The sequence below is a fragment of the Musca vetustissima genome, unplaced genomic scaffold (genome assembly GCF_032173495.1).
Source record: "Musca vetustissima isolate MV318-11 ecotype Yass unplaced genomic scaffold, APGP_CSIRO_Mvet_v1 utg4417, whole genome shotgun sequence".
In the NCBI taxonomy this organism is placed as follows: Eukaryota; Metazoa; Arthropoda; class Insecta; order Diptera; family Muscidae; genus Musca; species Musca vetustissima.
The window spans coordinates 1182-28347 of NW_026879781.1; the positions used below are offsets into that span (position 1 = coordinate 1182).

General features: G+C 33.8%; 1 pseudogene; it reads left to right on the top strand.

Annotated features, from left to right (window-relative positions):
• Positions 1 to 2166: 2166 nt before the first annotated feature.
• LOC133324939 (cytochrome P450 6a9-like) lies at positions 2167 to 17706 on the top strand (annotated as a pseudogene).
• The last annotated feature ends 9460 nt before the right edge of the window (positions 17707 to 27166 follow it).

A 27166-nucleotide genomic window follows, 5' to 3' on the forward strand; every position in this document is an offset into this window, starting at 1 on the left:
CAAAAAAAAAAAAAAGAAAAACAAACAAAAAAACAAAACGACGTAACTACAAGTGGGTTTATTTGATAAATGCAAAAAGGCATAATTAACAAAAAAATCAATTTTTTACTTATTTGTTATGACTGCCATTAATCTAAATAACTAAATTTGTTAAAAAAAATGATAGTCTATTATTCGTCATATGCAATATCACCCTGACGGGCATAGTTTTTCATTTCACATGACATGTTTATAGTTTTCATTCAAAACTGTTTTTTGCTTCTCCTACACAATTATGCTTTTGTTAGTTACGCCTTTTTGCATTTTAGCTAACGATATGGTACTGAATTAGGTCCAGAATGATGTGTGCTAGGTTTCGTGAAAATCAGTTCAGATATAAATATAACTCCCATATATATTTTCGTCCGATTTAATGTAAATGGTGCACCAAAGTCCCTATATATCTTTCGATTTGCAAGATATTTGGCATAGGACACTGAAATAGGTCCAGAATGATGTATGCTAGGTTTCGTGAAAATCGGTTCAGATTTAGATATAGTTCCTATATATATTTTCGTCCGATTTAAAGTAAATGGGACATCAAAATCCCTATATATCTTTTGATTTGTACGAAATTTGACATAGGGTACGGAATTAGGTCCAGATTATTGTACACCAAATAATCAATGGGTGCCTGATATATATTAAATTTTAAACAGTTCAGCATACCGAATAGCGTGTGTAAAGTTTGCTTTAAATCTATTTACAAAATTTAGAATTTGTTGCAGAATGGCAGGTGTTGGGATTGATGTTAGTCGGTTTACTTATAGATAAAGATCACATATTAAAATTCGTTCAATTTCATGTCAGTGTATTTTCAAAAGGTGACGCCTGTTAGGGTACATATGTAGAATATACCCAATGTGTTGAAGGGTACCATATAGTCGGCCAATTCCGACTTTACTACTTTCCTTAATGGTTTTATTTTATATTCTCGTTGGGTAAACAAATTGTCTATACGCAAAAATTATAAAATCTATGGCCATGTTCCGGGTAGCCTTTTTAGAAAGGTATTCCCAATTAGTCGTTATATTTTGTCACGTATTTCAAACGAATGGGCTTTCATTTGTGGGTGTCAAACTTCTTGCAGAAAAAGGGCCGGATATCTCACACGTAATCGTCTACTAATCGTTGTAATCAAACAATCATAAACCTTTTAAAATTTCCATCATTGAATTATCAAATCTAGCTGATAAATTGGAAGATTTCATTGCTACGTAGATATGAACACTTACCTAACTGACGTCGTAATTATGGCTTCTGGTATTTCCACCATTTGCTTCACATTAACAAGATTCTAGTTGTGAATGGAATTCACAAAGCAAATCTAAATCCATGACAACAACAGCAACAAAACATTAACAAATACTATAAACAATTAAACACAACAGCAACAACAATTGAATTGTCTCTCAAAATATTTAATACGAGAATCAAATAAATTTAAACTTAATTGTAATGAATCACATAATAAAAAATATAGAAAAACATTTAAAAGCAAAGAGCTGCATAGATCGGTCAATTGAAAATCAAAACAAAATCGAAATCAAAATATTGACAAATCACTTTCTTCGGTATTGGAATAAAAAAAAACAAACTATGGAAAACAAACGAAAACATTTTATTGTGACGTTTGAGTGGCACTTTCACAAATTGCAAGGCAAATGAACTCGTAAATATTGACTTTATCTTTATTGGGAATATCCACATATATTTTTATTTATAATTCGTTTAAATTAATTTCTTTTTATATATTTTGTATCAATTATCAAAAACACTTGTCTGGCATTCTTATGGATTCATTGTGAGCACAATTTTTAATTATTTGATAATCACATTTTCTTGATGTCGACAAACAACGTACAACCAACCGCACGGCGTAGAACCACAACACCCGTTTAATACTCGCGATGCACTAAATCGTTTTAGTCTCCAAATATCTGGAGATGGAGTGGAGCGAAAGGTTTTGTTGATGTGGACTGTGACGACTAACGAACGCCACCGCGGCAACAGCCAGTGGCCGAACATGACAAGCAAAACCTGTTGTTGGTTTGGTTGATAATAACACAGCCCAGACACGATCGTCATTGAGAGCGTTAACCGTGGCATCGCCGCTAACGCAAAACCATGAATTACGACGACGACGACGACGACAATGTGAGCAGCACCGGCAAGAACAACCTGTTATTTGATTGAATGTTGTTGTTGGCTGTTGGTTTACATAGTGTTGCCAGATAGAATTTTAAGAAATGATTTTACTCCACCGAATAGATTAGAAGGCTAAAAAGAACGTTACGTTACTTTTAACGGCACTTGTAGCAATTACATTATCGCAAAACATGGAAGATATATTAAATGTGTAACACCTCGAAATATTAAATATCCCCTAAAGTATACATATCGTCATCATAAATGCAAACGGACTACACTTTTACTAATTTTGCAGAGAGGCAAAAAAAAATATATATAATAATATATATATATATATACATATATAAAAATTGATTACGTTTATGTTCGTGATCGCTAAACTCAAAAACTACTACACCGATTTGGACCAAATTTTATGTACATGCTCTATGGGGCGTGAGGAGTGTTTCTGTGTAGTTTGAAGTTCATCCGACGGATGGCGCAATATTTAGTTTTTTGAGTTTTTGCACCGTAACTTAAGAACTATTGCACCGATTTAATTTTAAGTTCATCAGTCAGATGGCGCGCTATATAGCTTCTTTGTGTTTTCCCGTAGTACAAAATGCGAACATAAATTTACTCTAAAAAAAAATCATTTCGAGGGGGGGCCGGGCCCCCCGGTCTGCCTCCCTACGTTCATCCATAAAGTGATACTATACCGACAATTTATATAGGGGAGAGGGGGGCACCTTTGAACACTTTTTGCTTTCAAGCCTTATAAAATTTTTATTTTATAATTTTTGGTTTCTTATAAATTTTAACTAATAGGTACATATGTAACCTTTAAAATGAATATACATATGACATACTATAAGCTTTATAAATATATTTTATTACTGTTTCAATGCCCCCCCCCCCCCTGGGGGGGGCAGTTTTGAACAGAGGTTGGTATTTTTGAACGACATGGTTTTTTACAGTGTTTATGTTCAAATATGTATGTATTTTATTCATACATATCAGAAATGCATGAATTCATTAAAAAATATATAAAAAATGTTCAAAATTAAAAAATTTAGACCAAAAGTTATTAAAACATAAATTGACTTAAAAACAAAAATTAATATGGTGAAAAATACAGTTAATTTCGTAATCTTATAAGCCCATTTGAAATTTTGAGAAATCGAAGCCAAAAGTTAAAAACTCCTTTTTTTACTCGAGTTGTTCAAAGGTGCCCCACACATGGCATATTTTGTAATAAATATATATGAAAGAAATTACATTAGTTATGTTTGAAATGATTGTTGGAATGCAAAAAATTTGTTTGACGAATGAAAACTATCACAGAATTCTTCCTGCGCCCTTACAACCAAATGAATAAAAGTTTACAATGACACTGAGAAAACATGGTCACCCATGCACAATTTTTCGACAAGTGAAAAAGCAAGCCAAAGTGGTTTACGCATATAGAGAACAAGATTGCCATATACAAAAATGTGGTTGCGGGTCGGAAAAATATTAAACCAAGATTTTATGGGCGCTGTTCAAAGGTGCCCCACGTTCAAAGGTGCCCCCTCTCCCCTAATTTCTTGGGCGTTTTTGGGATCGAGAAATTAATTTCTGATGTTTATTTTTACTTATGATCACCGCCAGAGGGCGTTTATTTATATTTTTACTATTTTTCGTCTAATTTCTGAGACGAAAAATAGTTAAAATATGAATAAACGCCCTCTGGCGGTGGTCATAGGCAAAAATAAAGATCAGAAATGAATTTCTCGATCCCAAATGTTGTGGGAGGAAAATATTATGCATATTTTTTTCTGAAAAAACTTTTCTATGAATTCGTTAATTTTTACCACCCCTATATTGATGCAATTCTGATAAGGCAAAACAACGTTTGCCGGCTCTGCTAGTATATATATATATATATATATTTTTTTTTTTTTTTTGGTTTTTAAAGGTTTTATGTCAGTTACATTCTTTTGACTTGATATTTTCTGAAACAAAAAGACGGAACAACACAATTATAGTACAACAAAATGATAATAATTATCCGATTGAGACTAAAATACAGCGTACAAAATTAAGTGGAGAGTGACTGGTGTTGAGTTTTGTTGAAATCGGTTCAGATTTAGACATAGCTACCACAAATTTTTGCACAGCGTACTGGGTTGAGTCTAGACTCTAGAGCAGGGCTGTCCACAATAAACATTCAAGTTTTTTGATTGTATTTGTTTGAAATACAAAATTTTCTAAATTTTTACTGGGAGACATTTTGTAAAAAATGTCCTAATTTTAAGGAATAAACAAATTTAATATTCAATACAAATATGGCTGTTGATGATACATCCTCCCATATAAAGATATATTTGTTTCTTTTTTGACCTCCCGCCACATGTTTCGACTTGTTCCGAACTAATGTTTGCCAAAAATATCCCCATTTTTTCGGTTAGTCTAAGGAATGAATGACAATTTTGAAAATATTTTTTTATTATCAAATGTTTCTCTTTTATAATTGTATGTGTGAGCAATTTGACACACATCGACAGCTCATGGGACCTATTTTGGGCACTGCTGGTCTAGAGTGATGTGTGTTAAGTTTCATGAAAATCGGTTCAGATTTAGACATAGCTCCCACGCATATATTCGCCCGATTTTGTGAAAATCGTGCATTAAAGCCCATATATTTCTTTTGATTTGCACGAAGTTTGGAATAGCGCACTGGATTGAGCCTAAAATGATGCGTGCTAAGTTTCCTGAAAATCGGTTCAGATTTAAATACACAGCTCCCATACACATTTTCGACCGATTTTATGTAAATGCTGCACTAAAAACATAAAATATTACCCCGATAGCGATAGAACTTTATGGAGCCAATAATGCCGAGTATTGAGAAATATATAATTATAGCTGTATTATATTAAAAAAATAAGAAAAGCCTTAAAATGCAGAATTTTGGGGATACCGCTACATGGGGGTCACTGTCAAACATCCCAGAAGTAACATTAATATAATCAGAATTTCCATCTTCAATATTGCGAGTTTTAGTTTTATACAGGAGTGCAGTTACGACTATTTGCTTTCATAATATGATACTATTTTGACTGATTTTGACGTTAGATGTCTAAATTTTTGTGTGATTAAACGAACAATAATCAAAAAAGTCAATTTTTCTGTAGTTACATCCGTTTGCATTTATGATGACAATATTATCTATCTATATATTAGACTGATTGACTGACCTAACGAAACGGCTGAAGCCACTTAGTCAGAAGGTGTCAGATAAGAGTGGGTTTTTGGAAATTCGTACTACATACTTTTCAAATGTTATTCAAAACACATCAATTGTAGTTTGAAAACACAATTTGCAATTAACAACATTTCAATAGTAATTCGAGTATGTAATTGGTAATACATATACATTTCAAATAAAATTTTATGAATTTCAAATGGAATTGTTTGAAAATCAAATGAAATTCTTATTAATTTCAGATGAAAATTTATGAATTTCAAATGCAATCCATTGAATTTCAAATAGAATTCTAGAATTGCCAAATATTTTTAGCACTTTCTTGCGTTCTCCACTTTTTTCACATGTTATTCAAAACACATCAAATGTGCTTCTTTGAATTTCAAATTGAATCTTTAATTATTTAAAATAGAATTTTATGGATTTCAAATGCAATCCTTTGAATTTCAAATGGAATTTTATGAATTTCAAATGCATTTTATTTTATTTTAAATAAAATTCTATAAATATATGATAGATACCAATCAACGGCTCTGATTGGCTTTAACATGGCGAAGTGTAGGCCTATCTTGGCTCCTCTTTCATCTCAATTGTGGACACTGACCTCCCCGAGGTGCCACCTGGGAAGCAATTTTCATCACCCGATGAAATATTGAGCTAATATGTGCCGTGAGTTCACCCATAACAACTATAAAAATGGGTTGAGAAAACCTCAAAAAACCAACAAAAAAGAAAATCAAACCCCCTAATGTTGACGACCCCCGCAAACGTATAAAGGACCACGATCGGCGAATCTGCACTTGGAATGTGTGCACGTTGTACAGAACAGGCGCAGTGTTCTCTTTGGCGGCTGTACTCAAGAAGTACAAAGCAGATATTATCTCAATATACATAAGGTCACGTGGATTTCTCCCGATCGAACAACGAGAAATCAAATCGATCATGTTGTGATAGACGGAAGGCATTCATCCAGTGTTTTAGACGTCCGATCGATATCGATTCGGACCATTACCTTGTGGCAGTCAAGGTACTCACCCGTCTTAATGTAGCATCAAAGGTGCGATCTAATGTAACACAGAAATTTGACGTCGAAAAGCTGCAAATACGACAGATAGCAGAAACCTACTCCGCTCAACTTACCCAACCGCTTGACGAAAGCACACCTTGTCCCGATAATAATATAGAAGCACAATGGCAAAGAATTGCCCACACCTACAAACTGCAGCAAAAGCAAAACTTAGGTACCAAAGCGATCAGGGGTGCTTTATGATATGAAAAACGCAACGTATAGGGCAACCCTGCGGACAGTAGCAACTCGTAATGAGATCAAGAACTATCAGGAGAAAAGGAGAGAGGAGAAACGAAAAAACCCACAAAAAGCACATCGACACATTGCACCTATTCGTCGACTATAAAGCCGCATTCGAGAGCCCTATCCGTTCAGAGGCTATGCAGCATAATTTTAACAGACACAAGATCAGCAGTTAAAATTGGAAAGGACCTCTCGGAGCCATTTGACCCACAAGTGGTCAAATCTTCGTTAAAAAAAACCGTGTAAAACGAATAGTAAATTATATATTGTCTAAGAATGGCAGACTTTAGTATTTACAATTATTATAGATTTAATGCAATAATCGGCTACCTACCACATAAACGTCCACAATTTTGACAAAATATAAACAAATATAAAAGGTAACCCTCCATTCTCGATTTTTGATTTTCAAGATTTCCAATGGTCTGGTAAATAAATACCAATGTTTGTTAAGGTTTGTTACGTTGCACATATATATTTGATCATTTTAAAGAGAAGAAAATAAATTTACAAAATTGGTTTGTTCTTGTTTTTTATGATTTAAGAAAAGTCCTTATTTTTGATAGCGGGCATGATAGCTCCTCACTGAAATATTGGAATCCGAAAATTTCAAATACGGGTCTTCGACAACATTTTCACTCACAACGATGATTCACAGGCCTTACAATACATGTTTGTTTTTGCATCTGGGATATGTAGGCCCACTTTTTTGTATAGCTCCCGTTTCGGTATTTTGAAAATTAGCCACTTTCTTCAACCTAGACATTTTTCGAAGAATGACATCGATTAAATGGAAGCATTTTGCTACGTTGGAGGATATAGAAGAATAGTCGATCCCATCCGAATATGGTAATATTCTTAGTAGTTTACGTTATATTTGCCTATTAGTTGTTTAAATATATTATAAAGTTATATCACAAAGGATTTCGATTTTTTAAGAGCACCCCAATATTAAAATTAAATATCACATCTTCAATGAAATTCAATGATATTATACAATTACTTTTATAATATTTATTTTGTTGATAATAACAACAACAATTACCGGTCATAGGCGTGTCACTGCTACCAATTCGTTTGCAGACAGGAAGTATTTCTCTATTTTACATCAAAAGAAAATGAAAAACAACACGTCCAGTGGCCATTGAATTGAGGTAAAGATAACCTAAGGAAAAAGGTCACCAGCTGTATGCAAAGCAAGCAAAGATGAATGCACAAAGGAAATGGGTTTCAATTACAAATTTCATAAATATAACCATTGCAAAAGAAAATAACCCTTGGAAATATACAGTTTCACAGTATAGATATTCATTCTGTATTCTATTCCTCTTTTCCTAGTTGGTTCTTCATTAATCGAAATAAATAAAACAGAATACGGAAGTTCAAATTTGGTGGGCGGTAGTCAAGTATTGACATAATATTGTATTTATTTCATTTTAAATATTGGAAACCATGACACCTGCTATTATTACCACTTATATTAATAAAATATGGAAAGATATTATCTTTCATTTGTTATAATCATTTGCAGTCATGGATTTGGGTCATCTTTTGGGGATAATTATTTCCTTATATATGAATGAGATTTTTTTGTTGTTAAACATTTTTTAATTTTTTTGAAAAGCCGCAAAGGACATCTAAGATTTGTATATTTCCTTCAGGGCCTTCTCTCAGAAAAAATTTAAAATTTTTCCATATGTAGACTTTTGTTTCATGATTACAAAAACATAATTTTTATTCGGTGGAAATGTATTCTTACCGAGATATGAGGTTCCAAGTTCTATGGACAGGTACAAATTTGGCTACGCATTAAGGTCACTTTTACTTTTCATACTCATATCCCTTTTATCTCATATTTTAAACGGGTATCCGCCTTTTGGCCGGGATTTAAGACTTTTCCTATGATCACAAACTAACACAGGGTACGTGACGGAATATCCTTTTAATTAGAATAAATTATGGGCAGATACCAACACCGGCTACGCCAAAGAGGGACTGTAATGACTTTTAGAGAATTTATAAAAAATCGGGGTCCAAAACCCGTATTATATTTTCTAAACGGTTTGAGACAACCCCTTCATATCCCCATTCAATGGAAAGATTTTTTTGTATTAATCGGACTCGTGGAACTGGTTATCTGAACCGAACTTCCAGGTGAAATAACCGGGTAACCGGTTACTTCCCCTCCCATAAAAAATAAAATATTTTCATAAATAAGATAAAACCAGTAAGGAAAGTAGTAAAGTCGGACTGGGCCTACTATACACATGGTACAGTACACATGGTACAATAATACGAGGTAGGGTAGCTTGAGGTGAATAACAAAAAAGCAACTATGCACGTGTGGCCTCTTCTACCAAAAATAAAATAAATACACGCAACAAGTGTTTGTTTTTATTTTACATTTTTTTCAAAGGTTATGATTTGTTCCCAAAATCCTGTAGGGAATACCATAAAATGTTTGTTTCATCCATAACGAAGTAATTATTTCCAGACGAAAGTGTTAAAAACTTTATTTTCATTTCAATTAAATTTGAATATTTTTCAATTTATTTTGAATTTATTTGACATCGTATTCAAAATAATACACATACATACACAAAATATGTACTTTGATTTGATGGAACAAGCCACCTTGAGAACAAATTGTAATCAGTTGGTAGCTGTGCACTACCTTGTAATAATTATACCATGGTTGTACATATGTATCCTTACAGTATCGAAATCTAAACCGATTTTCCCGAAACTTACCACATATCATTCTAGACTCAATTCAGTACGCTATGCGAAATTTCGTACAAATCGAGGAATATATAGGGACATTTTTGCACCATTTACATAAAATCGAACGAAAATGAATATGGGTCATTGGTGTATTATTGCCATTAAATCGGTCGAAAATATATATGAGAGCTATATCTAAATCTGAACCAATTTTCACGAAACTTAGCGCACATCAATCTAGATTAAATTCAGTAAGCTATGCCTAATTTCGAGCAAATCGAAAGATATATAGGTACTTTGCTGCTCCATAAATATTAACCGATTGTTCCCAATTTCAATAGTGTTCGTCCTTGGGCCGAATAAGTGACCTGTGCCAAATTTTATCCAAATTCGGATTATAAATGCGACCTGCACTTTGTTTATAATTTAATATGGACAGACAGACGGACGGACATGCATAAATCGACTTAGAAAGTGATTCTATGCATATTCTCAAAAGGAACCATGTGTCTATCTCGTTTCCTGTTACAAACATATGCACAAAGACATAACACCCTGTACCACAGTGTGTTGATGGGTATAAACATGTAAGTGTTGTGTAATAAATACAAAAAACTAGTAAGGAAAGTAGTAAAGTCGGGCTGGGCCGAATATATTATACCCTTCACAAATTTATGTAAATCGATTTAAGGGAACCCCCTCCATTCTCGATTTTAATCAATACAAATGCTTGTTAAGGTTTGTAACTTTGCACATATATATTTGAAGATTTAAAAGAGAAGAAAAATAATTTACAAAAAATTGTTGTTATTGTTTTATTGTTGTTTTTTGTAATTAAAGAAAAGTAGTTATTTTTGATGGCGGGCATGATAACTCCTCACTGGAACATCGGAATCCGAAAATTCCAACGGTGTTAGATAGAGTACATGACTGGCACTCGTACGAACTAGGATTATTGACTTCGCTCTAAAATTAACAAAATGGCGGACCTTTGAAAAAATATTTTTGGAAAATCGCCGATTTTTGATCACAAACTAAGGTAAAAAATAAGGAAGATCTTCACCGATTGGCTTTATCCTAGTTCATACGATAGCTATACACTCACAGAGAAACCTGTACAAACTTGGAATCGATTGGGTTATTGGTTTTTGAGTTATCGTGCCCGCCATTCGCAAAAGAGAAAAACGCGTTTAAAGTTTGAGGATCCCTTTAGCCGTCATTTGATGCTGACACAATAAATCGGCTATATCTTCAAGAGTTCCCAAAAAAAATTAAATAAAAAAAAAAAAAATTTTTTTGACCCCGAGAATGGGGGGGTCCCCTTAAATCACACTTGATACACTCTATTTGATATGCCGCAATTAGACACCCGTTCGAAATATATATGTAAGTTATATATGTAAGTTATTTCTAAAAAAAGAAAGCAATAACGTCATTCTAGTCTCAATTAGATACGTTGTGCAAAATTTCGTGTCAATAGCACAAACATTAGGATTTTGGTGGAACATTTACCCAAGACGAAAATATATATGTGGAAGCTATAATTAAATCTGAACCAATTTCAACAAAACTTGTCGGATATTTATTTATAATTACTTCAGCTCATTGAACAAAGTTGTCTGGCAATCGGAGATACTTTGGGTCTTTAGCGCACAATTTACACAAAATCGTAATATGGGAGCAATATCTAAATCTGAACCGATTTTCATGAAACTTAGCACACACCATTCTATGCACAATTTCATACAAATCGGAAGAAATATAGGAGCTTTGGTACACGATTTATTTAAATTATATGAAAATATATATGGGAGCTATATCTAAATCTGAACCGATTTTTGCCAAAAGGAACATACGTCATTCTAGATTTAATTTAGTACGCTGCGCAAAATTACGTGCAAATCGAAGAATATATAGGGATGGCCATATCAAAATTAGAACCGATTTTTTCCAATTTCAATAGTATTCGTCCTTGGATCGATATGTGATACCTATGGTGAAAAATCCCTGCACCATACGGTGGAGTGTAAACTAAATTTGCCATGCAGCACGCAGCATCTCGAAATATTCCTCGGAGACTCTTAATCAGAGTAAAATTCTGTATCGATGTAGCCTTTATGTTGAAAACATGATAGAGAACGCTGTATTCATTTTCTCAACCCTATTACTATGTACGGCAAAAATGTGCCTCATCGAAATATTGGATTTAAATCCCATTGCTTTTGAACCAAGTCCGTTTCAGAGTCGGTTTACAATTTGGAGTCGATTTACAATTGTCCGTCTGTCTGACCGGCTGGTACGCACGATAAACTTTGCACATCGTAACATTTCTTTCAAACTTAGTTCACGTTCGAAGATGAGGAATATTGTTCTACTGCTCTGCCCCGTAACGATTCATCCGTCTGAAGTCTTAAAACTGCTAGGCGGTTTCATATATTAATTGGATGCAATATGGATATGACCCAAGTCTTTATGCCCACCTTCCAAAGATCGGCGAGAAATGGACAAACCTGGGGATTTTAGGCACTTAGATATACAGCGGAATTCTCATTGTCTCTACAACCATCTGTATTGCGGCTCGGAAAGCTTTTCGATGACGATTTAACACGTCTTTCTGTCCGTCTGTGTGTTGTTATAACTCTAGCCTAAGCGAATTGAGATGTATAGTCAAAATGTTAAATAGAGTTGTCTTTTGCCTGCAGGCAGGTCATGTTCGACATTGGCTTTAATGGGTCCAATTTTCGGTATTTTGGGGTTATTGATCGCATTTTTCAACCGAATTCACTGAAATTTGGTACATTGATTTATTATTGGGTATCAAATTTCTCAACTAAAATAATAAATATAGGTCCACTTTTTCCACAGTTTGTTGGGGATTTTATACACATGCATGTTCCAGCCTAGCATGCGTCGTCATTATCGGTCAACTTTTTGGGGTTTTGCGATTTCAGGAAAATCTCCATCAAAAATTGCTGAAAATTGTATTTCGTGTACACTACGATTTACAACAATCGCTTGGTACAATTGTTGGTATACTTGTTGGTATGTTTCCTATATTTTCCTTTCAAGTAACTATCGGTATACCTATGGTGGAGGGTATACAAAGTTCGACCGACCGAACTTAACGCCTTTGCTTGAAAAGTGCCAGACAAATACAAAGGCAACTTTATACAATTCGTGGACAGTGCCATGATAAATTTTTTGTGGGAGGATTTGACACCGAATGAAAATGAAACTACAGCCTAAATACCAAACAATAGCCAGTACTGTTATATGGAGGCTATCATAACAAGTAGACAAATTTGAACATTTTCAACGAAAACTAATACAAAATTATAGCCAATTAGTTTGGAAAACGTTGCAAATATTCCCTAAAATACCGAATGATGGTTTATAGTAGGAAGATTTTCTACCTAAATTTGAATTAAAAATACAAAATTATAATTGACTATATATAGTCAATTCGGTTAAAAAGGAGCCCAAAATACCGAAATATTTAAGGTACCGTCATATGGGTGCTATCGTAAAAGGTGGACGAATATTGATAATTGTTGGCAGGAAGATGTATTATACAATGAGAACCCAAAATACCAAATCACAAATCACAGCCTTTTCGGTTAAAAAAACGTGTTTAACATGCCCTAAAATATCGGGGATACCGATATATGGATTGAATTGATATATCCAAACACCCTAGGATAAATATAAGTTTATGTGCAACATTTCAATGCTCTATCTTAAATATTGCGATCTCGTTCGAGATTTCAACATACAGGCGGACATGAATAAATCGACGTCAAATTTTATTCTAATCAAGAATATATATTCTTATACACTCCTCCTTATGGTGGGAGTGTGTACTCGTGGAAATACCCTTAATTTTATATAATCGTATTCTATGATTTTAAAACATTTTAAAAGTTAGTACTATGTTCTGCCACTTAATTTCCATCACTTGTATACTACAATAGAACAGTTGACTTGCTTAAATGAATGTTAACTATTTGTCGGTGTTTTTAATCGTTTGACTTCGAAATGACAAAGAACTGACGGCAATTCAGGGGTAAAAACGGAAATTTACTTTAGCTTTTAAGCATATGATGGAAATAATGCACAACACGAAAGATAAGCATTTCCGTTTACGAAATGTTTTATTCTTCTTCTTCGTTCGTTCGTTCTTTTTTCTTGCTTTCCTGTTTCAATGGACTGCTACATTGTCCTATATTATTCTTCATTCTTCTTATTGTTGTTGCTATTGTCATATAAATAATACGGTGTTGTCCTTTAAATTCATCGTCACAACTTTTATTTTCATGTGTTTTCTGGTTGTTGTAATTGCTATTGGCTTCGCCGTTGAGTTTAAGCCAAGATGGCTTGTAATACAGAGAGAGAGAGAGAGATAGAGAAACTGCAACGCTACTTAAAAATTTACATCGCCCAGCAAAAAGATAGGGGACAAACTGATAGTAAGCATTTTTTTATACAGCGGAAATCTTTAATGGCAACCTTGTTATAAAGAGATAACAATGTAAAAAACGTCCATAAGCTTTGACGAACGTCTCCCATGACTTGGGCATTAAACAAACCTTAAATCGGTCGGGACTCTCAAATTGTGGCTACGCCATTTTTATTCTCTGAGCAACATATCTGGGTAAAATGGGCTAGGACAACCAACATATTGTGGTCACAAGCCAGTCGGATGTCCAGGCTTTGGTGCAAAGGTGTGTGAAGTTGAAACACCATAATGTGGTAGAGCCTATTACTTATTTTTGACCTAATGGATGCAAATGGCAAACGATAGACATTACGTCTAGCATGTTGACACGAAATTTGGCATTGCGTAATGAAATGACTCTACAAAGACCACTCTTCTACCATTTGGTGGAGTGTATATTAAATTTGTCGTCTAGATATATTCCTAGGAATACCCAAATCAAAAAAAAATTCGACGAAATCACGATATAGATCGAAATATGTAAGAAAGAATATTGCAATTTTTAAAAGGCGTTGTCAGAGTTCCATGGTCCGTATTATTTTCAGTGATTTAGCCTCATTTCCGTAACAAACTGGCGTCAAATTGATATTCCAATTTCATTGAAGGAAGAAAGAAATCGTTAAAATTAATGTTTGATATAGGTAAATGTTTGACACATAGACCCCAAATAATGGTCCCGCTTTGCAGACAATTTATGAAGATATAGTCCCTCATTTAACGAAATGTTAAATAATCTCCTCATGATGTAGGGTATAAATATATTGTTTTTTTTTTATATATCTGGTTTTCCGTGGTTTATTTTCACTAATGTCAGCCTTGGCTAGCGCCTTAGATTAGGCTTCATTCAGGTGATTAAGAATTTTGCCCTTAATCTGAAGTCAACTTTGAGGCATTTTTTTTGTACAAAAATACAGAGAGTATTTATTATTTATTTTCTATATATTAGAAAAAATCAGTTGATGTTGTCGACAGATTATATACCCTCAGCCTATGGATTTTTATATACTTTGATACGGTGAAAATTTGCCTCATCGAAATAATGGTTTTAGACCCCATGTTTCTTTGGACCAAATCCGTTTCAGACAATTTCAAGACGATTTACAAATGTCCGTCCATCAACTGTCTGGCCGGCTGGTGCGCACGATAACTCTCGAACGGAATCGAGTTCATCCAAACTTTTCACATATTAATAGATCTTTCAAACTTTGTTTAAGTTCGAAGGTGGGTAATATCGGTCTACTTTTTCTGGTACCTCCCACACAAAATGATCAAGATTTTGCTAAAAATTAATTTTATAATATTTATACCCACAAATAGTCAAAATTTGCAATATTTGTAAATCCAATATCAGGCAAATGGAATGTCCAATTTGAACCAAACTTTACCAAGCCTAAATCAAGTACGAAGATGGGACCCATTAGTTCTCTCCTTCTAGTACCTTCCCCACAAATTGTTAAAATGTTCAATATTTTTGAATCCAATATCCAGCAAATGTAATATCTGATTTGAACTTTGAACAATCTAAAATTTTTACCAAGCCTAGATTAAGCACGAAGATGGGACCCATTGGTCCTCTCCTTCTGGTACCTTCCTCAAGAATTGTTAAAATGTTCAATATTTTTTAAAATATTCGAATATCCGATTTGAACCAAATTTTGCCCAACCTATTATGTTTACCAAGCCTAGACCAAGTCCCAATATGGGACCAATTGGTCCACACCTTCTGATACCTCCCCACATAGGGTCAAAAATTTCCATATTTATTCTCCCCAACAAAGGTTTAATATTTTATAAACTCGTTAATTTAATTTGAAGCTAATTGAATAACCGACTTGATCAACATTAAATCGAATAATAACAAATGTGCGTGATTCCAAAAACCTCCGTAAACCATAGTCTGGCGGTATATTTGTGGCGACAATACCGACTGAAACTATTTTATAAATGTTAAATAAATTTACATTTTTCAACATTGTAATACATTGTGGGGGAGGTACCAGAAGCAGTAGACCAATGGGTTCCATTTTCCGAATTGATTTGGAGTTGGTAACAATACTATGGACATTGCTTTCGCTTCATATGGGTCCCACATTTTACCCGAAAGACTCTTAGAAAAAGTTAAAATAGATTGTACATAATTTAATATATAAGTAGGCCAGAAACAGTTTTAAGGGAAGATTTAAAGGTTTAAAAAGGAAGATTTGAAGATTTGAAAAGGCAGAACATTTTTGTTGTTGTTTTTTGTGATTAAAGAAAAGTCCTTATTTTTGATAACTCCTCACTGGAACATCACTGGAAAATCGCCTATTTTGACCACAAGCTAAGTTAAAAAAATAAGGAAGATCATCACCGATTGGCTTTATCGTACGATACGATTATACGATAGCTATACACTCACAGAGAAACGTCCTAAAAACTTCGATCGGATTATTAGTTTTTGAGTTATCGTGCCCGCCATTCGCAAAAACGCTGTTTGGAGAAAAATGCGTTTTAAGTTTGAGAAGCCCTCTTGCCGTCACTTGCTAAATAAATCGGATATATCTTAAAAATTGTTGAGATTTTAGAGGGACATGATAAATTCAGAGGGTATATGATAAATTCAAGGTGTATGATAAATTCAAGGGCACGGGCCCGTTTTGTGGTTTCCATATGATGGTACAACCTTTGGCATTAATTATGGATCTGGATTTGGTGAAGAATATTTTAATTAAAAATTCTCATAATTTAGAAAATCGTGGTGTTTTTAATAACCCCATAGATGATCCCTTAACGGGTCACATATTAAATTTACTTCCGGGAAAATTAAACAAATGTTTCCATTGGTGGTCAAGGTCGTCAATGATTGCCGCGAGGTATTGGATGATATGCTGAGAGTTTCCAAGGAAATGATGTAAAGGAATTAATGGCGTGCTAGGAATTTAGGGTTATGAATAAACAAATGTTTAGTAAATTTCGACATCCCATAATTGTGCACACATTCATACATATTTTTTCCCGCTTGGCCAAGCGTTTGCGTATGCGTGAAATGTTAAGCTAAACAGATAAATTATATTTCCGCATTGTCCGCGAAACAGTGTAATATAGTGAAAAGAACAAGGTGAAACATAATGACTTCATGAATATGAGATTGAAATCAAAAATTCCGAAAATGAATCGGAACGTTTGAGTATGCAGGAAATTAAGCAAATGCCTTTCTTTTCTTTGTGGCTGGATTGGAGACATCCTCAACAACCTTGTCATTTGTCCTGTATGAATTGGCAAAGAATCAAAGGGTACAAGATAAACTGAGACAGAAGAAAACTATCAGGGCGAAATTACCTATGATGGTACCCAGGAAATGGGTAAGGAGAACCGGTCCAAAAGATGTCGTACAAATAAAATGATTTAAACAAAATTCTATCTTTTTCAGAAACCATTCGTAAATACATCGTTCTGCCACAACTGCAACGTCCTGCTGAGGTTGATTACCCCACCAATATACCCGGCTATGTAATATGCAAGGCTACTCTCGTTTATATTCCCGTCGATGCCATACAGCATGACCCTGAAATTTATCCAGAACCTGAAACATTTCGTCATGAACGGTTTGAGCCAGAAGAAATGCAAAAACGCCACTCGATGGCTTGGCTGCCATTTGGTGATGGTCCCAGGAACTGTATCGGAATGAGGTTTGCTAAAATGCAAGTTCGAATTTTATTAATATCTCTGTTGAAAGATTATCGTTTTACGTTGAGTGCAAAACCCCGCAGAAATGTTTAAATAATACATTATAGTGAATTTCAAGGTGTGGAATTTGTGGAATTCTCAAAATATGCCGCATTAATTTTTCTAAATTAGAAAATTGCAATTCCAGCGGAACGACATCATTGGGTAGTCTAGTTGGCACGAAATATTACATAAGCTACCGAAACCGGTTAAGATTTAGACAGCTTCTGCACATGATTTAGTGTTGGTAGTTTAGTAACGAAAAGTCTTTGGCAAAGCTGTAAATGATTTTGGAGTCTATATCTCTATGTACCAAACATTTCATGTCTTCTCTTTCTAATAATCTGTGATCCCTATAGGTATCATTAAGTATTTCCCATCCATAGAAATCAATAGAAATCAAATGCTTATTTTCTCATGTTTTGGAAACTTCAATCATGTATTTTTTCATATTTGTATAGGATTTGTTTAACATTCCAATAGCTTTTAAAAATTCGCCCTTTCATATGCAGTTGAAACCAATTTATAGCGTATTCCACAATCCAAACCATTAACAGCTCAATGCCTCCTTTTGGCATCACAGTTGATTTGTTATTGCTTTAAAAGATATCATTCGATCTACCGATTTGATATAAAACCAATTTTCATCTAAAAAATATAAATTGTCTGTAAAAGTGTAGCGCATACCCTCACAAAAATCCCATTGAAAATACATTGACGCTGGCAAAACAAATAAAACAAACAGAACAGAAGAGAGGAGAACAAAAAAGTGGCCAAGTGTTGAGCAAAACTTAATGACACTCAACATGGAAGCGGACATTAGCCTTATTCATGTTTTCATTGTATTTTATTTTTACGGTATTTATTTTATCGTGTTTAGGGAAATGTGAAAATGTAAAAGCTTGCAGCAATCTGAAGGGAAGGCGAAGGGAGACAAGCAACTAAGAAAACGGCTATAAAATAAATTCACACAACAACGACAACAGCAACAAATCCAGTTTGGGACAAATGCTAACAACGTTGCCGCAGGACATGACCATGGACGGATATGTTTTGTTTTCTGTATCTTCTACCTTCTTTCGGGGCTGGGGTCGGGTTGGGAAACGACCAACATTGGGAGCATGACTTTAAGTCGGGCAAAAACAAAAAAGGTGTCTCCTCTAAGTTAAGAACAAGTCAGGACATTAAGATAAACTACACGAAAACAAACGGCAAGTTATAAATAAACAAAATATTTCTCTCTTTTTCAAACACACACACATATAGAAACTTTTGTGAGTACACAAACACCCTTACACCTATACTACTTACAGAAAGATCCCCATTAAGACAATTTATGTACTCGAAGCATGACGACACTCTTGCCCTGACACTTACTGATGTACGAACAACTGGAACTGGAACTCATTTTCCTTGGATGTTTATTTAGTGTTATTGTATTGGTAACTTTGTTAGTTTGGGTTGGATGGTATCATATGACAACAAAACATGTTTACATGTGTTGCAACTTGTTTTTGGAAGCGATAAATCTGTTGCACTATCGCGTCAAGCTATTTCTTTCAGGGTGCATCCCAAAAACATGGATACCCAAATGTCTAATCATATTGTAAAAAAATAATCATATTATGGTCAGAATTTAATAAGGAAGTTATATCCGGATCGATTTTGACAAGACTTTTCATTAATTATTTAAGATAACAGCGAATAATTATAGGGGTTTTCAACAAAATTAGTTATTTGGGATTACCTTTTGTTTCGAAAAATCATTTTGATTGATGAGGTTCATTTGCACCTCGGTGGCTATATCAACAAGCAAAATTTCCATTTTGTGTTGTGAAGCATAACGTGTGACTGTTTGGTTCGATCCGGTGATGCATTCGCTATCAAAATATGATTAATATTTTTTATGGACAACGGCTTCATCCTTTTGGACCACGTAAAAGATAAGGTCCACACCAAAAGGCCAGTATCGGCTCAATATTTGAATGATATAATTCCTGAGGCTATAGAGGACACTGAGTAGTAACTTGACATTGTTCTGAAAATGATATTGTCCTGTAAACGGCTGAGGGTATATATTTTTTTATCCACCATAACTAATATTAAATTTGTCATTCCGTTTGCAACGCCTCAAAATATTCACTGGAGACCACACTATTGTAGGTCGATTTATGCATGTCCATCTGTTGAAATCACGATACAGATTGAAAAATTTAAGATTGAGCTCTGAAATTTTGCAATGACAGGATATTTGGTATTGGAAATGGTATTTGGGGATTTGAGACACGTTTTCCAAATAAATTAGCTGTAATTTACTAACATATTTCCATACCAAAAATGAGCCCAAGTCGGAATTTTGGATACGCTCTTCAATTGAAAGGACAGAAATTTGTTTTTTATATTCCCAAAAATTGTCAATATTGATCCCCGTTTTGGTAAAGCCCCATATAACAATAGCTCCACTATTCGGTATTTTTCTCGCGTCTATTTCGATATATTCAAGGATCTATCATAACATGATTTTACTCCTTTCAGCCCTCAAAAAATTTTAGATATTTTGAATGTCTCTCTAATGGTGGTGGGTAGGTGAGACTGGGGCACATTCGGCACTTATGTTTATTTCAGTATTTGTTCAAAATATAAAAACTCACATTCGGCATCATAGTTATAGCCTGGTAATTATCACCGCTACAGTCTGGTTGAAATTCAGATCCTCTAAAGGTTCTATTTTCGGACGTTGGCTTCTCAAGGCCATACGCACCATCAGAAATAGTCTTTTCTATCGAATTTTCGTCAATACAAGCACGTTTGGTCTTATATATGTACTTTCGAACCATATTAAAGGATTATTTTTAAATACAAACTCAAAAACATTATAAGAAAGTAATATAGCACTATTTGTATATGACCGAATGTGGCGCACTTTAAAATGCCGAATCTACCCAAAGGTACTTTCTATATTTTTTTTTACTTTTATACCCTCCACCATAGTATGGAGGGTATATTAGTTTTGTTTTTCCGTTTTTAACGCATCGAAATAATCATTTCCGAGCCTATAAAATATATATATTCTTGATCAGCGTAAAATCCTATGACGATCTAAGCATGTCCGTCTGTCTGTTGTAATCACTCTAGCGTCTAAACGAATTGAGATAGAACGCCAAAATTCTGCATAGAGTCGTCTTTTGTCTGCAGGCAGGTCAAGTTCGATGATGGGCTATATCGGTCCACGTTTAGGCATAGCTCCCATATAAGGGTACCCCCAAATTTTCAGTATTTCGGGGTTCTTGAGCTCGTTTTTCAACCGAATTCGCTGAAATTTGGTACTTTGAGTTCTTATTGCGTAGCAAATCTCTCCACTAAAATTATAAATATAGGTCCATTTTTTCGGGTAGCCCCATATAAGGATACCCTCCAATTTTCGGTATTTTGGGGTTCTTGAGCACGGTTTTCAGCCGAATTCGCTGTAATTTGGTATTTTGTAGTTGTATATGGTAACAAATCTTCCTACCAAAAATTATTAATATTTTTTTTATATTAAAATAGTTAGCGGATTTTTTCCGTGTATTGGAGTTATCCCATATAGCTGTATTCCACCATAGTAGGGGGGATATTCGGTAGACGAAATTTTCATTTCATAGCCCACATAGTATGGAATTCTAAAACGATTTAGTCGATTTAACCATATCTTGTAATAATTTTTCTCTCGGAGGATATCGACATAAAAACTAAAACGTGGGGTTTGAGAATGAACTGTATCGACCCGCATTTAGGACCATGTCCTATATAAAACATCCTCCCTATTTTATATTTAGGGTGATGGACGGTATTGGGATTCAAAACTAAAATATTAGCTTGGAACTTGAGCTACATAGGCCCTTAATTAGGCCTAACCCCTTATATCATGAAAACACCAAGTAGTTGCTAATTCCTACACAATGTTGTCAATATTGGTCTCGCTTTAGTATGACTCATATATAATATTGCCCTCCAAATTGGAGTATTTTCAGGATTTTATACACATGTTTCGCCGTACCATGGGTTAATAATATATGTCAACATTTTAGGGTTTTGAGATTTTAGAAAAACCCCCATTGAAATTGCTGAATTTTCTATTTGGTTTACAACATTCGATTGGAAGAATTATGTTCGTTATATGTATGTTCCCTATGTTTTCGTTTCAAAAATTTGTCAGTATTTCTTTGGTGGAGGGTATCCAAAGTTCGGCCTGGCCGAACTTAACACTTTTTTACTTGTTTTCTACCAATTTTCTAAAAACAGGATATTTTTAATTAATTTAGATTTAGTGTGGCATTTGTTTGTAGGGATGTGTGTTGGTTTACTTTTTTAGGTTAGCCAGCTTGATCCCTTTAATTATTTTTATAAGAATATTTATTTAATTATTTTTATAAGAATACACATTGTAATTTGAAAATTTTTATACACGAAATTACAAAAACATTTGTAAAAATACAACAAACCGTGCAGCTATAAAAGCTTATTAGCTAGAGATTGCAAACTTTGCGACAGTTATTTATATACACTGAGAGCTTCATATCGAATACGCCATTGCCTTTGTTTTTACTTGTCCGCTGGAAGTATTTATATCCAATGAGAATCACATTCAATTCAGTTGAAAAATAATATTTGTGGTATTGTGATATGGGGGATATACCAAACATACTAGGTGCACTAGCAATGTACGGGTAAAATATGTTCAACGTTGCAAGCTCCATTTCAACAGGCTCGCATAGCTAAATCGATGTAGAATTCTATTCTGATTACGAATATATATATACTTAAGGGCGGCTCAGGTCAATATTTCGATGTGTTGCAATTGAAATGATAAACTTAATTTTTGAATACTACACCATAAGATGCAGGGTATAAAACCATTTTAATATAACGTACTGTATGTAGTCATTTGTTATTTGATTTACATCCATAGAAAGTCCTTAAGGTATATAATAAGACTTGTTTGTTGTTGCTATTTCTAAGAATGTTCTTTTTTAACCTTTTCATGTGAAATAGTGAAATGACTTGAAATAACTCTCTATATGTGTCATTTGTTGGTTTGGGGGGAGGAGCATAGAGGACATTCTCCATCAGCTTAGATTTTTGTTATTCATTTTTTGAAAAGTGTTCGGCTGTAAAAAAGTTGTTAATTCTCTATGACGGTTATTAAATAAAATTTATGTGAATTTCTTTATTATGTTCGCCGACCAACGACGAAACAATTGACTGCTGTGGCACCTCATCATCTGGCATTTACCATGCAAATGTCCTTAAGTCCGTCATAAACGAAAACGTTTAATAATGACTGTGTCTGGATTTCAGCTATGACCGCGAAACGATTTGATTGTGTCATGCCTGGCAATTAAATGTCAAAACTAGAACTCAAAACGGTTGGTTTGCATTTTACAAGTGATTATATTTCCGTTATATGTTTTTTTTTTGTTTTTGTAACTTCGTGTTGCTTTTAATATGGTATTAGAATTCTTTCGGTTGGGGATATGTAGACAAGCTATTGACAGTTTAATTTAGTGGCTATAACTTCCTTTTTAAAGCCGTTGAATGTTATGAAAAAAGAAAAGCTTTGGTTAAATTTACATGTCCATAAAGTGAATTCTGAATTTAACTTAAGGGAACTCTCCCCCCCCCATTCTCGATTTTAATTTTTCAAGATTTTCAATGGGCTGGTAAATCAATACCAATGCTTGTTAAGGTTTGCAACTTTGCACATGTATATTTGAAAATTTAAAAGAAAAGAAAAATAATTTACAAAAAATTTTGTTATTGTTTTTTGTAATTAAAGAAAAGTCCTTATTTTTGATGGCGGAACATCGGAATCCGAAAATTCCAACGGTGTTAGAAAGAGTGCATGTCTGGCTCTCGTATGAACTAGGATTATTTTTTTGAAAAATCGCCGATTTTTTGACCAAAAACCAAGTTAAAAAATAAGGAAGATCTTCGTCGAGAAACGTGTAAAAATTTGGAATCGATTGGGTTATTAGTTTTCGAGTTATCGTGCCCGCCATTCGCAAAAGAGAAAAACGCGTTTAAAGTTTGAGAAGCCAACACAATAAATCGGCTATATCTTCAAGAGTTCTTGAGATTTTCACTTGAAATTTTGTAGGGACATTCTTGAATTAGTGTAGATTCGAATTAAGTCAAAAACATTTTTGACACCGAGAATGGGGGGTCCCCTAAAGAAAGAAGCACATTATGATTAGACCTCGGATTTTGCTTATTTGCATATTTTTCAATAATGAAGAAATCAAATATTGTATGTATGTGTTTCATGGTTCAACTGTTACATTTTTGGGGTATTATGAAAAATTTGCTAAATATATGTAAAAAACATGCAAAAAAAAAAAATATGAACCGTTATATGAGCATTTACTAAAACGTTGACCGATACATCCCATTTTCAATACCAACATCCTAGGAGTAATAATATATGTGCAATTTTTTTCTATCTTTAATCTCACGACCTAGCCTACCGTTCATATTTTTTGCATATTTTGCATATTTTTTGCATACTTATCTTAACATATATATATATATATATATATATATATATTTACATATCTTTGGATATATTTGGCATATTTTTAACATGACTTCAAATAACGTTCAATTGAAGCATGAAACGCCTAAATACAAAATTTAAGTGCAATAGGATAAAGCATAAACATATGCAAAAATCCGAGGTCTAATTATGATGAATCAGTAAGGCAAATATCAAGGGGTACGGACAAACATACACAAAAATTTGGTTTATGTAAATATTGGTTTTAGAATAACAATCTATGTGGGAAATTACGAAATTCTTTTAAGGGGACCCCCCCATTCTCGGGGTCAAAATTTTTGTTGATATAATTCGAATCTACACTGATTAAAGAATGTCTCTACAAAATTTCAAGTGAAAATCTCAAGAACTGTTGAAGATATATCCGATTTATTGTGTCAGCATCAAGTGACGGCTGAAGGGCTTCTCAAACTTTAAACGCGTTTTTCTCTAAACATTTTTTTGCGAATGGCGGGCATGATAACTCCAAAACTAATAATCCAATCGGTTCCAAATTTTGCAACGTTTCTCTGGGAGTGTATAGCTCTCGTATGAACTAGGATAAAGCCAATCGGTGAAGATCTTCCTTATTTTTTAACTTGGTTTTTGGTAAAAAATCCGCGATTTTTCAAAAATATTTTTTCAAAGGGCCACCATTTTCTTAATTTTAGAGCGAAGTCAATAATCCTAGTTCATACGAGAGTCAGACATGTACTCTTTCTAACACCGTTGGAATTTTCGGATTCCGATGTTCCAGTGAGGAGTTATCATGCCCGCCATCAAAAATTAGGACTTTTCTTTAATTACAAAAAACTACAACAAAACAATAACAAAATTTTTTTGTAAATTATTTTTCTTCTCTTTTAAATCGTCAATTATATATGTGCAAAGTTACAAACCTTAACAAGCATTGGTATTGATTTACCAGCCCATTGAAAATCTTGAAAAAATAAAATCGAGAATGGGGGAGGGGTTCCCTTAAAATCAAATTACAAAAAATGTGAAAAATATTTGTTTTCTTTGCATACTTGTCAAATCAAATTGAAATACGATATAATAGTCGCGAAAAACAAATAGAAGCATGGAGATATCGGAAAATAAAATAAATTAATTTTTGAATGAAAACATTTTTTTTTTTTTGAATTTTCGATTTTTTAGTATTGTTAAAAGGATACGGTTTTCCTTTAATCTTCTACAATATACGACGCTTTCTTCTGCAAATTCTTTTGGATGATTGTTAAATATAGGTAAATTCATTTAATAAGAGTTTCGTTGTTAAGAGTGACTAAATATATTACACATAAAATTCCTAAAAATGATCAATATTGAAAAGCATGCGATTCGCGTATTAGTTGAAATCAGTTGATGCGCATTCGGTTTTCGTATAAACCGAATCCATCTCTTCCAATAATTATGCATTTTTCGAGGTTTCATTAAGCGGCCAAAGTGTGCCACTCGATCCACTTTACTATGCAAAAACCCTAAAAATGACTAAAAATGGCGCAACGTACATACGATTTTTATGCGCATCCGATTTCAGTAATCTCCTATGAAAATACACAAAAGGGCACCTATTTTTTAAAGGATCGGTTAAGAACCACGGATGTGCCTCCACAATCGATTTTTGATAAAATACGCATATTATTCGCGTATCGATATATGTTTGACCTATTTTCACACAGATTCGCGAATATGATAACACAAGAATGAATGTATGTGAAATCAATTCGAAGAAAAACGCGATTATATACGAATTTGTAAAAATAAGTTTTTGCAGTTTTTCCCACATTCAAGGTACCTATATCCGCCGTTTTATTGGGCGGAATTGAACATGGATGGGCTCATAAAATCCGACACGTAAAAAAACTAAAATCACGCAGGGTTCCACGGAATTTGAATGGACCTTCTTACATTAGGACTCAAAAAATAGTTTTTTTTTTTATAAAAATTTACGAACCAAATTTTCGTCTTTGGAACCCAATTGCACTAAACGAAGCAAAATCACTAGTTCTACAATCCTATAATTAGTTTAGTCCATTATCTGGATGCGCGTCCTAATTGTAAGAATTGTAAGAAATTCAAAAAACACCGAAAATCCGGCTTCAAAATGTCGGCATCAATTTTGGGTGGATGCAGTGATTATATCGAAAAATCATACATTGTCACATGTGCGTGCGTTGTGTAGTTTAGCCACAAATCAGGAAGTTACACAAAAAAACCCACATTTTCACCCGTTTGTATCTCATCGAAATAATTATTTCAGACCCAATAAATTATAAATAGTCATCATAAATTCAAATATACGTAACTAGAGAAAAATTCGAAATTGACTTTTTGTTTGATTATTGTTTGTCTAATCAAACTACACCTTCACACAAAAATTTAGAGATCTAACGTCAAAAACAGCGATCTAATTAAAGAAATTCAAACGGACGTAACTACAATAGCATGTTTTTTATTAATGCAAACGGTCGTAACTACACTCCTGTAAAAAACTAAAGCTCACAATATTGAAGATAGAGATTCTAAACCTATATTAATGTTACGGTAGCCCCCATATAGCGGTATCCCAAATTTAAGCCTTTTTTCATTTTTTTTAACCAATCAGCTATAATAAGGAATTTTTGTTTCCCACTGGGTGGAAAAGTACCCTCTGCAAGGTACTTTTAATAACTTTTGTGCAATATTTATATAAAATCGGTCGAAACTGTATATGGGAGCTATATCGAAATCTGAACCGATTTTCACGAAACTTAACACACATCACTATAGACCCAATTTAGTCTCAATCGGATAATTTTTATTCACTTTGTTGTACTGCAATTGTGTTGTAGTTACGTCCTTTTGTTTCAGAAAATGTGAAGTCAAAAGGACGTAACTGACATAAAACCTTTGAAAACCAAAAAACTAAGTTTTTTTTTCAAAAAAAAAAAAAAAAAAAAA